Below are 10,116 nucleotides of genomic sequence, written 5' to 3'. Positions count from 1 at the left end.
AGAAAAAACGGCTTTGCAGCAAGAAAATAAGAGGAATTCAAAGAAAATTTTGCTATCAGCTTTAAAAAGGCTAACTTTATGGGTTTTCAAGTGTCCAAAGCCTCTGCATTTCTCCCCATGTTGACTTTGGAGTAGTAGAACTAGATAGCCATTCTTACAACAAGATTCTGTGAAGCACTGGTCATGTGATCTAATTGAGTTTAAAACTGGACTATGTGAGAGACAGGTGGCCAGTAGCAGAGCATTTTGTACGATTGTAATGCAGAGACTGAAGGCCTTTAGTATTTGTAAGAAAACAGCTCTTCTGGCTTCTGCCTTGTGGAATAGATTGCCGACAGTGATGGAGATGGTGACAGGATGTGACTGATCAACTGTATGTGGGGCAAGTGAGACTTTTGACTTTCAGCTAATCCCAGCATCGAATGTAAGAATGCAGAGATCTTCAACACTGTGAAGTTAAATCTAATAGCTGAATTTACAAAACCTATTATTCTAAGATGTCCAATAAAATGGACATGAAGATGCTGTAGCCAAACACGAGGAGCCTCGTGACCAGTGCCCAGTAGGATCAAGCAAAACTGAGACTAGAGATATGTCCCTATACTTACAGAGCTTAGTTCTTAATTCGAGTTCAGCTAAAACCATTCAAATTCTGCTGAGGCTTTTTAGCGTTTAACCTATGGCTTGTATTTATGGCCTAGGAAAAAATTGTAAGAGCTTCTCTCTTTACTTTTCTCTCTCCTCCTGTCCATTTTTCTAACCTTTACTGTCCTCACATCTCTCCCTATTTTTCATTTCTTGTGTAAATCCTCTCTCAACGTCAATCATTTTTTCATATCTGTCTTCTCTCCATTTGTCTCCCTTTAATTTTTTGTCTCATATATTTCTGTAATCCTCTATCTTTTCTGCTCCACCGTCTTGGTGCTGTCTCTCTCTCACATTTCTTATCACAAACAAAAAGAAAAAAGAACCCATACATTTCCTTCCCTCTCTTCTATTAATTTTTTGGTGTCTTTGTTTTGTTTCTTTGTTTGTAAGTGTCTCCAGTCATTGTCTTTGGACCTCAGTCTTCCAAGACCTCTGTGACTGTTTTTTTAAAATCTCTGTGTTGATCTCAATCTCTATGAAGTTATTCTCAGGAATATTACCTGCCAAGAGAAGTGAGATATTTCGGCAAGCAACATCTAAGGCCCTATCACAAGGGAAATAGAGACATGTGAAATCCAGCTTATCTCCTACTAAACTGTGAATTCCTCAAAGCAGGGAGAGTTCTTGGACCATATTAAGAACTTATATGTTTATTGAACTGGCTGCTGTTACTAGAAAGTCTTAGTAGTGGTGACATACTATTACTATAATAAAAGTAGAGTACAGCAATATAACATCTTTAAATTTGAAAAATCATTGAAAACCATGGGGTATATTTTAAAGTCACAATTTCCAATGCAAATGGCTCAACAGCAGTAGTGGAACTTTTGCCCATCTTTCATATGCATCCTTCCATGCCCACTATTCCAATATAATTGACAAGTAAAAGAAACCAAGGCTACCTTGAAGATAGATGGCTTCTTACATTGAGAAAGGAGAAAAGAGGTCAGAATGAGCACAGAATATTCTGTTGTCATCAGAAAGCAAGAATTTTACACTTAAAAAAATGTTAGAGGCAATATCAAAAGGCAAAAGGACCCACTTGAAGAGTTTCCATTGACCAAGCTGTGATAATTTGGGCACAAAATATTATTGTTATTATGGTTACTTGGAGCAGGTTGAGGCTATGAAAGATCATTTATTCATAATTATTCTCAAAAAAGAAAAGTTAATGTAGTGAGTAAAAAGTATAGTTGTAATACAAAATAGACAACCAATTATGGATTTGTTTCTTGTTAATGGATTTTAACAAGTGGCCGTTGTTTATATAGAGATATTTTGTTTGTCCCACTAAATTACTGTTTTTTCTAAAAATACATAAATTTACATGCACATATTTCTGAGGAAAAATAAAATTATGTAACTGAGTAAACTAATAGCGTAGGGAAAAAAAGGATCTGGCAAGAAGAGGGAGAACCAGTTTGGGTGGTACTGGGATTAACATATAATAATTTAGGTGGAAAGAAGTTCCACCACCTAATCGGGATCAGTGACCACATAAAATTACCAAGTAGAAGAAAAGTTCTACAGAGTCTTCCATAAAGAAGAATTAGTCAAATGTCTCAAAGAGGAAGAATACACTACCCAGACCTAATGCCTCATCTCACAGGAAATGAGACCACTAGATGGCCCTAGTCATTATAATAAAACACCAACAAGGAATACATAATTCTTTTAAAAGATAATAGATCAAGTCAATATATCATACTGATAGGACATAGGGTTTTGTAATTCTGGCAAAGTGAGACTTTAAAAGTACTACATCATTTCCTGAAAGACACTAAATTGTAAAAAAAAATAAAACCCAAGTGAAGGTGTGACCTTAAAAATCATGTTACAGCAACATCAGAAGCTAATGCATCTTGATGCTAGGTCCAGCCCCCAGACCAAAACTGGATCAGCCAGTAATCCAGATCCTGCGGCCTTGGCTGGGCTGAGCACGTATACTTTTTCTTTTGGTTCTAGTAACATAACTCCACCCCTGGGAAGAAATAAAAATATATTATTGAAACCCTAGGAAGATGTTAAAATAAGTACACTAATATCCCCTAGGAAGGTATAAAACAAGCACATAAACTATCAAAGAAATGAATAAGTCCATTGTTCTGAGGTTTTAGAATACATTCAAGTATAAATATAATAATAAGCTTTGTAGTCACTGCATTTGTGAAAGCTTTATGATATTAGAAGTATTCAAAAATAATCAGCTATCGTAAATGCATAATTTCATTTTAAATGATCTAAGAGACTTTAATCAAATTATAGTCAGCTGAAAATTTCAAGATAATTTGTTTTTCAAATATTTATTAGATATATGAGCATAATAATTTGAGCGTTAAACAAAATACAGTTTTCCAGTTCCTGACAAGAAAATTAAGAAACCTGAGTTACGAGTTCCCTTCTCCAAAATTATCCCAAAGGAAGTTAGAGACAGTGATTGAAAACCTTTGTTCCACATGAGAATTACACAGGGAGCTTTAAAAACTATTGATAATCAGGTGCCCTCCTTGGACCAATTGTATCTGAATCTCTATGAGCAAAATCTGGGCACTATTATTTTTAAAATATTCCTCAGGTCCAACTAATAAGCAGCCAGGATTGAGAAACTGACAGAAGAGGAAAGAAGGCAGAGTCTACGGAACAAACATAAAAATTTTAAGAAGGCAATTATGTAAGCTGGTGTAGAGCTCGTGGTATTCTGGGATGGGAACATAGTGGGGCAGTAGGTACAGCTATGGAGAGAAAGTTTTGCTCTGACCTGTACTCCACAATGCTTTGGCAAGGTCTTTTCTGGCTCGATCCCTTCTGAAGAACGGAAATTAGCAAGAGAGCCTAGATGCCACGTGAGCACGTGAGGAAATGGAAGAGTTGGGGAGGTGAGAAGGATATCAGGGTAGCTTCAAGACCCTCCCAGGGTAAAAATCTGGTGAGAACATGGTATGATAACTAGCTGCCCTAAAACCTTTGCTTCCTGGTTTCCTTTCTCTCCACACCTGCAATGACAGTAGATTGCACCTAAGAAGATTATCTCCTTTTAGAGATAACCTGCTTCTTTGAAGAATTTAAGGTATATTCTCTGAATGGAGGCAACACCTGGTAAAGGAGCTGGGAATGGAGTTGGTCTGCAGGTTCTGTGATGTGTGGTACTCTCATTCCTGGAGACTTTCCCCAGCCTTCTCCATAAATGTCCTAAAGATCTGTATCACACAGACTGTGTTCTCTGACCAGAATGCAATTATGTTAGAAATAAATTACAAAAGAATAATTATTGGGTGACAGGTCTCCATGGGTCTCTTATGTTTCTGTATGTTTTCTGAGCAGAGACGTTGTCAGCTTTTGTCTGGATTATCTTTTCAAGGATGTTTACATAGCAAACAGCCCTGGAAAATAAAGATAATAATCTCCCTCCTTGGCAGAGGGTAGGTTTGTTTGCTGTCCAGTAAAATAAATACAATGTCTCCCTCCGGGGCAAAGATTGGGTGGGTTGGCTTACACCCCCTTATAAAAGATTGGAATTTTCTAATCTCAGGGTGCTTCAACTGCGACTCTAACCCACTGCAGGTGCTACATCCTCCTGGACCCAAATATGCATCACTCTCATGGAACTTGGGAGGCAAAGAGAGCCAATGAAAAAAATGAAGAAATTAAATCCTTTGTCTGTGATCCAGGAATCTCATGTCTTCTGCCAGCATTTTTGGAACTGTGACAAGTAGGGTAAAAATCTAAGATTCTTCACAGTTCTTGATAACTTTTTAAAAACCTCCAAGTCTGGATATCAAATATCAAATAACTGAATAATCTTTAGATTAAAAAGGAACTCATGAAGATATTATAGAAAACAGAATAAACTGAAAGCATTTTAAGCCAAAATTTAGTTAAAGCAATATTCGGAAAGAAATTTATACATTTAAATCAATTTATCAGGAATCAAGAAAGATTGAAAACTAATGAGATAAGTGTTTAATAAAAAAAGAAAAAGGAAAATTAGATGAAAACTAAAATAATCAGGACAAGAAAAACAATAATACAATATGTAATAAACAATAATAAAGATCAGCAATATTAAAAATTGGTGGGTTTTTTTGAAAAGATAAACGAGATAGTTTCTGAAAAAACTAGTAAAAAATGAGAGATTGTATAAAGAAACAAAATGCAGAATGATAAAGAAATAACTGCAGCTGCATAAGAAATTGTTTTTATTATAAAAGAATATTGTGAACAGCTATAGTCTAAGATGTTTGCAATTACAGATGAAATAGGTTTTGTTCTACAAGGTAGTATTTAAGTAACTGAACAACACCAGAGCTTGGACACTGGCTAATCAAGATGGACATCTACCAATCAAAAAGGGTGCCGCCAGGTCACCGTGAGGCTATGTCCCTCATGAATAACAGCTCTGGGTTTACTTGTGAATGTATTTATATTAATTACTGAAATGTGCCTCTTTATATATTCACATTCGGTTATAGAGATGGAATATTAAAAACATATCATGGAATCAGATATACCCTCCTGCCTTAAACAATGCGAAAAACTGAATGGAATATGTGGAGAGACAGTAAAGATATTAGATACTAAGAAAATCGAGACTGTGATTCCAGGGAAAAGGGAAATAAATGAGATGAGTCCTAAGGTCACTGTAGCTTTCTGCCTACAGGTACATTTTCAAACTGCAGAGTGGGGAAGGAGACCGGAGACAGTGGGAGTCCACGGGAGCTGGAAATTGTGGGGCACAACTCCAGAGAGGAGAGAACTACATAGAAAAACAGCTCAGTCTTTGGTTAATACTAAGATATGTAAATACTAAGACATGAGTGAAACCCTTTTATATACATGCATAAAAACTCTAAGATTATTTGAAGGTAAACTGTGGTAATTAAAGTTGTTTACTATATACTCTAAAACAAAGAGTTATAACTAATAAGGATAAAGAAATGGATTCATAAAGATATTAAATTAATCCAAGAGAAGTCTATAAAGTAGGGAAAAGTTCACAAATAACATATAGGGCAAAGAAATTAAACAGGGAGGTAGAAGCATGTAACTAATACATAAGGTATAAATGGTATAAAAACTAAATTAAAAGGCAAAGATTGCCAGATTGGATAATAAAGCAATACCTAACTATATGCTGCCTATAAGCAACCCGCTTTAAATATAAAGACACAATAGATTCAAAATAAAATAATGGAAATGATACACCTAGATAATCCTGATCAAAATAAAACTGGATTGGCTATACTAATATCAAAGTAGGTTTCAGAGCAAATAATCTTAGCAGAGATAAAGAGGATTATTTCATAATAATAAAAGGATCTTATCATCAAAGAATACAACAGTTCTCAATGTTTTTGCACTAAATAACAGAGGATCGAGATACATCAAGTAAAACAAACAAATAAATAAACAAAAACCCGATAGATCTTGAAAGGAGAAATTGGCAAATTTACAATTACAGAGATTTTAACACCCTCTATTAATAATTAATAAAATAAGTAGAAAATATGTAAGGACATAGAAAATTTAAACAACATAATAAACACTATAATCCAAACTATTTGTAATAAATAAACCAAATATATAAACCATTTATATAATTATATAGAGAGACATGCCACCAAACAACAGCATAATAAACATTCTTTTTTTTTTTTAATTTTAAAAATGTTTTTATGGTGACACTACAGTCCTATGCTCTACCAGCTGAGCTATTGAAGGGCATAAATATTCTTTTCAAGTGCACAGGGAATATCTACTAAGACAATATTGTAGGGTGTAAAACAAGCCTCAAAAAATTAAAACCAACGAATTCAAAATGTTCTCTGACTATAATGGAATTAAATTAGAAAACAATAAGAAAAAAACACATGGAAAAATCTCCAAATATTGGAAACTAGCATACTTCTAAATAACCTATGGAGCAAAAAAGCTAGAGTGAAATTAGAGAGACCTGACAAAATGGGGTAGATGATAGAAGCTTTGTTCATCCTTCTTGCGACTACATCAAAGTTGAGAAGGAAACACGGAGCAAATAGCAAGCAGAGTTGCCTGGGGTCTGTAGATGAAAAAGCCCTACAACTAGGGAGAGAAATAAGAAATCACGCTGCAACAGTAGAAGGTAGGAGGGGATGAAGACACAAGGCTACCAGTCCTGAGGGACTGAATGGCACAGAGGCTGTGGCGGCAGCAGCTGCAGATGCCCCTTAAAGGTGCTATGTTGAGAGTGGACTTTCACAGTGATGGACCTGCTCACTCTGAGCACCAGCACAGGGTCAAATGCTCAGGGGGCACCAGGGACTTACAGGGGGACACTGAGTTGTCTGAGCCAGGCTGGAGGCGAGGCTGTCTCTCGGGCAGAAGTGCTGATGGTGTCCATTATTCCTCTGTTGAGAACTCCCCCCTCTCCCATTGCGCGGACAAAGCGCTGCCATAGCGGAGACATTATCAAATGGGATAGCAAAGGTTCCTCTGCCCAGAGGATTCCCTGAAATTCCACCTCCCCAACTCGTGGCCCCACCCAAGCTACATTCAGATGTGTCCTCAGCAAGTCCTGTGCCACTGGCTGAGCAACTCCAAGTCCCACACTAGTGGTAGTTGGCTTCAGTTTCTGGTGTGGCCTCTTGAAGCAACTATAAGCACTGAATCTGTGGATTGCTTGCTGAATCTTAACAGATGGTCCTGAAGAGGTACAGCCTGGGGCTAACTTGGCCTGCAGCTGAACCCCTCTCAGGACTGTGCCTCTGGACACCTACTACACAAAGCCATGCTAATAAGACCGAGGGATGCAGGAGCTTTGTTTAGTACATAGAAACAGACACAGAAAGGCAATAAAAGTGGGAAGACAAAGAAGCAGAATCCATATGAAAGAACAGAACAGGATTCCAGGAAAAATGGAGTCAATGTGGAGTTCAAAACACTGGTTATAAGGATGCTCAACGAACTTAGGGGAAGTGTAAATGAACTCAGTGAAACTTTTAACAAAGAGATAAAAAACATAAAAATAGAAATGGAAATTATAAAAGGGAACCAGTCAGAAATGAAGAATACATCATCTGAGATGAAGAGTATATTAGAGGGAATCAACAGAGTGGATGATGAAGAGGAACCAACCACCAATATAGAGGATGGGGAAGCCAAAGACATCCAATCAGAATGTCAAGAAAAAAGGAAGCCAAGAATGTGAATATAATTTAAGGAACCTATGGGACAAAATTAAATGTAACAGCATCCGTGTCATGGGAATACCTGAAGGAGAAGAGGGAAAACAAGAAGTTGAAAACCTGTCTGAAGAAATAATGATGGAAAAATTCCCTAACCTAGTGAAGGAAATAGACATACAACCCCAGAAAGCTCAGAGAGTCCCAAAAAAGATGAACCCAAAGAGGCCCACCCCAAGACACATCTTAATTAAAATGCCAAAAGTTAAATACAAAGAGAGACTCTTAAAAGCAGTAAGAGAAAAGCAGTTAGTTACTTTCAAGGGAGCTCCCATAAGACTGGCAGCCAATTTCTCAAAAGAAACTATGCAGAACAGAACGACTTGGCACAAAATATTCAAAATGATGAAAACCCCAAATTTACCAAGAATACTTTATCCAGCAAAACTATCATTTAGAGTTGGACCGAGAAAGAGCTTCCCAGACAAAAATAAGCTAAAGGAATTCATCAACATCAAGCTGGCTTTACAGGAAATATTAGAGGGACTTCTTTAAGAAGAAAAAATATGTATCAAAACATGAATAAAGAATCATAATAACTATATATCGATCAACAAGTATCTCAAGTGAAAAGAATTAAGTGTTCCAACCAAAAGATAGAATGGCTGAATGGATAAGAAAACAAGACCCCTACATATTCTGCCCACAAAAGACTCACTTCCAATTAAAAGACACACATAGACTGAAAAGAAAGGACTGGAAAAAGATATCACTTTGATGGATTTAGAGGGTATTGCTCTGAATGAAGTAAGTCAGATAACGACAAATAACACAAGATTTCATGTATATATTGAATCTAAAGAATAAAATGAACAACAAAAACAGAAACAAACTCATAGACGCAGAGAATATTTTGAGGGCTACTAGATGGGAGGAGATTGGGGAGGGACAGTGAAAAAGGGTAAAAGGATTAAGAAGTACAAATGGATCGTTACTAAATAGTCATGGAGATATAAAGTGTAACATAAGGAAAATAGTCAATAATGGTATAATAAATATGTAAGGGGGAAGAGGGGTACTAGATTTAGTGGGGTGACCATTTTGTGAGTTATATAGATCTCTAATCACTATGCTGTACAACTGAAACTAATATATTATTGTATGCCAACTATAATTGGGGATAACTCATTGAATTGTATAATGTAAGCATGAGCAACTACTTGCCTATTATATTTCAATAAATCTATAAAAAAGTGAAATTAGAAAATATTTTGAACTGAATAACAGTGAAAACACAACATACCAAATATTGTAGAACACTAGTAAAGTAGTGTTTAGAAGGAATTTGTTAGAAGTGTCTCAATTAATAACCTGAATATCCACCTTAAAAAAGTAGAAAAAGTAGAGCAAATTAAACCTCAAAATCAAAGGGAAAATCAGTGAAACCAAACACTTATTATTTTAGAAATCAATAAAATTAGTGAATCTCTAGTCATATTAAGACAAAAAAAGAGAGATGCAATTTACCAATATCAGCCAAAAATAAAGTGACTTAATTACAGTTGCAACAGACATTGAAAGAATAATAAGAGAATACTATGACCAACTCTATACACATTAAGCAACTTAAATGATATCGATCAATTCCTTGAAAGATAATGAATGCTCATTCAAGAAGAAATAGATAACCCCTACGGACCTGTTACCATTAAAGAAACTGAATTTTTACTTATAATCCTTAGCACAGAGAAAATTCCAGATTCAAATGGTATCACTGGTGATTTCTATCAAATATTTAAGAAAGAAAAGTAATTTCAAATAAACTCTTCCAGAAAATTGAAGAGGAGAAAATACTTCCCAAATCATTCTTTGAGCTACATTACTCTGATACCAAAACCAACAAAGTCATTTTTTATTAAGTTTATTCGGGTAACATTGGTAATACAATTATATAATTTTGGGGTGTACATTATAATTTGGCATCTGTATATTCTATTGTGTGATTACCACCCAAAGTCCAGTTTTCTTCAGCTATCATATATTTGATCCCCTTTATCCACTTCACCCTTCCCCAACCCCCCTATATTTGACCTCTTTTACTCTCTTTACCTCTTCCTTCCTCTCCCACTCACTACCCTCTGGTAACCACTAATCCATTGTCCATGTTTCTGAGTCTCTATTTGTCCTGTTCATGTGTTGCTTTTAGGTTTATATCCCATATATAAGTGATATCATGTGATTTTCAACTTTTTCTGTCTGACTTATTTCACTTAGCATGATTATCTCGAGTTCCATCCATGTTGTCGCAAAC

This window comes from Pteropus alecto, unplaced genomic scaffold (assembly GCF_000325575.1).
Source record: "Pteropus alecto unplaced genomic scaffold, ASM32557v1 scaffold38, whole genome shotgun sequence".
Classification (NCBI taxonomy): Eukaryota; Metazoa; Chordata; class Mammalia; order Chiroptera; family Pteropodidae; genus Pteropus; species Pteropus alecto.
Note: the sequence above shows the minus strand (reverse complement) of the source record.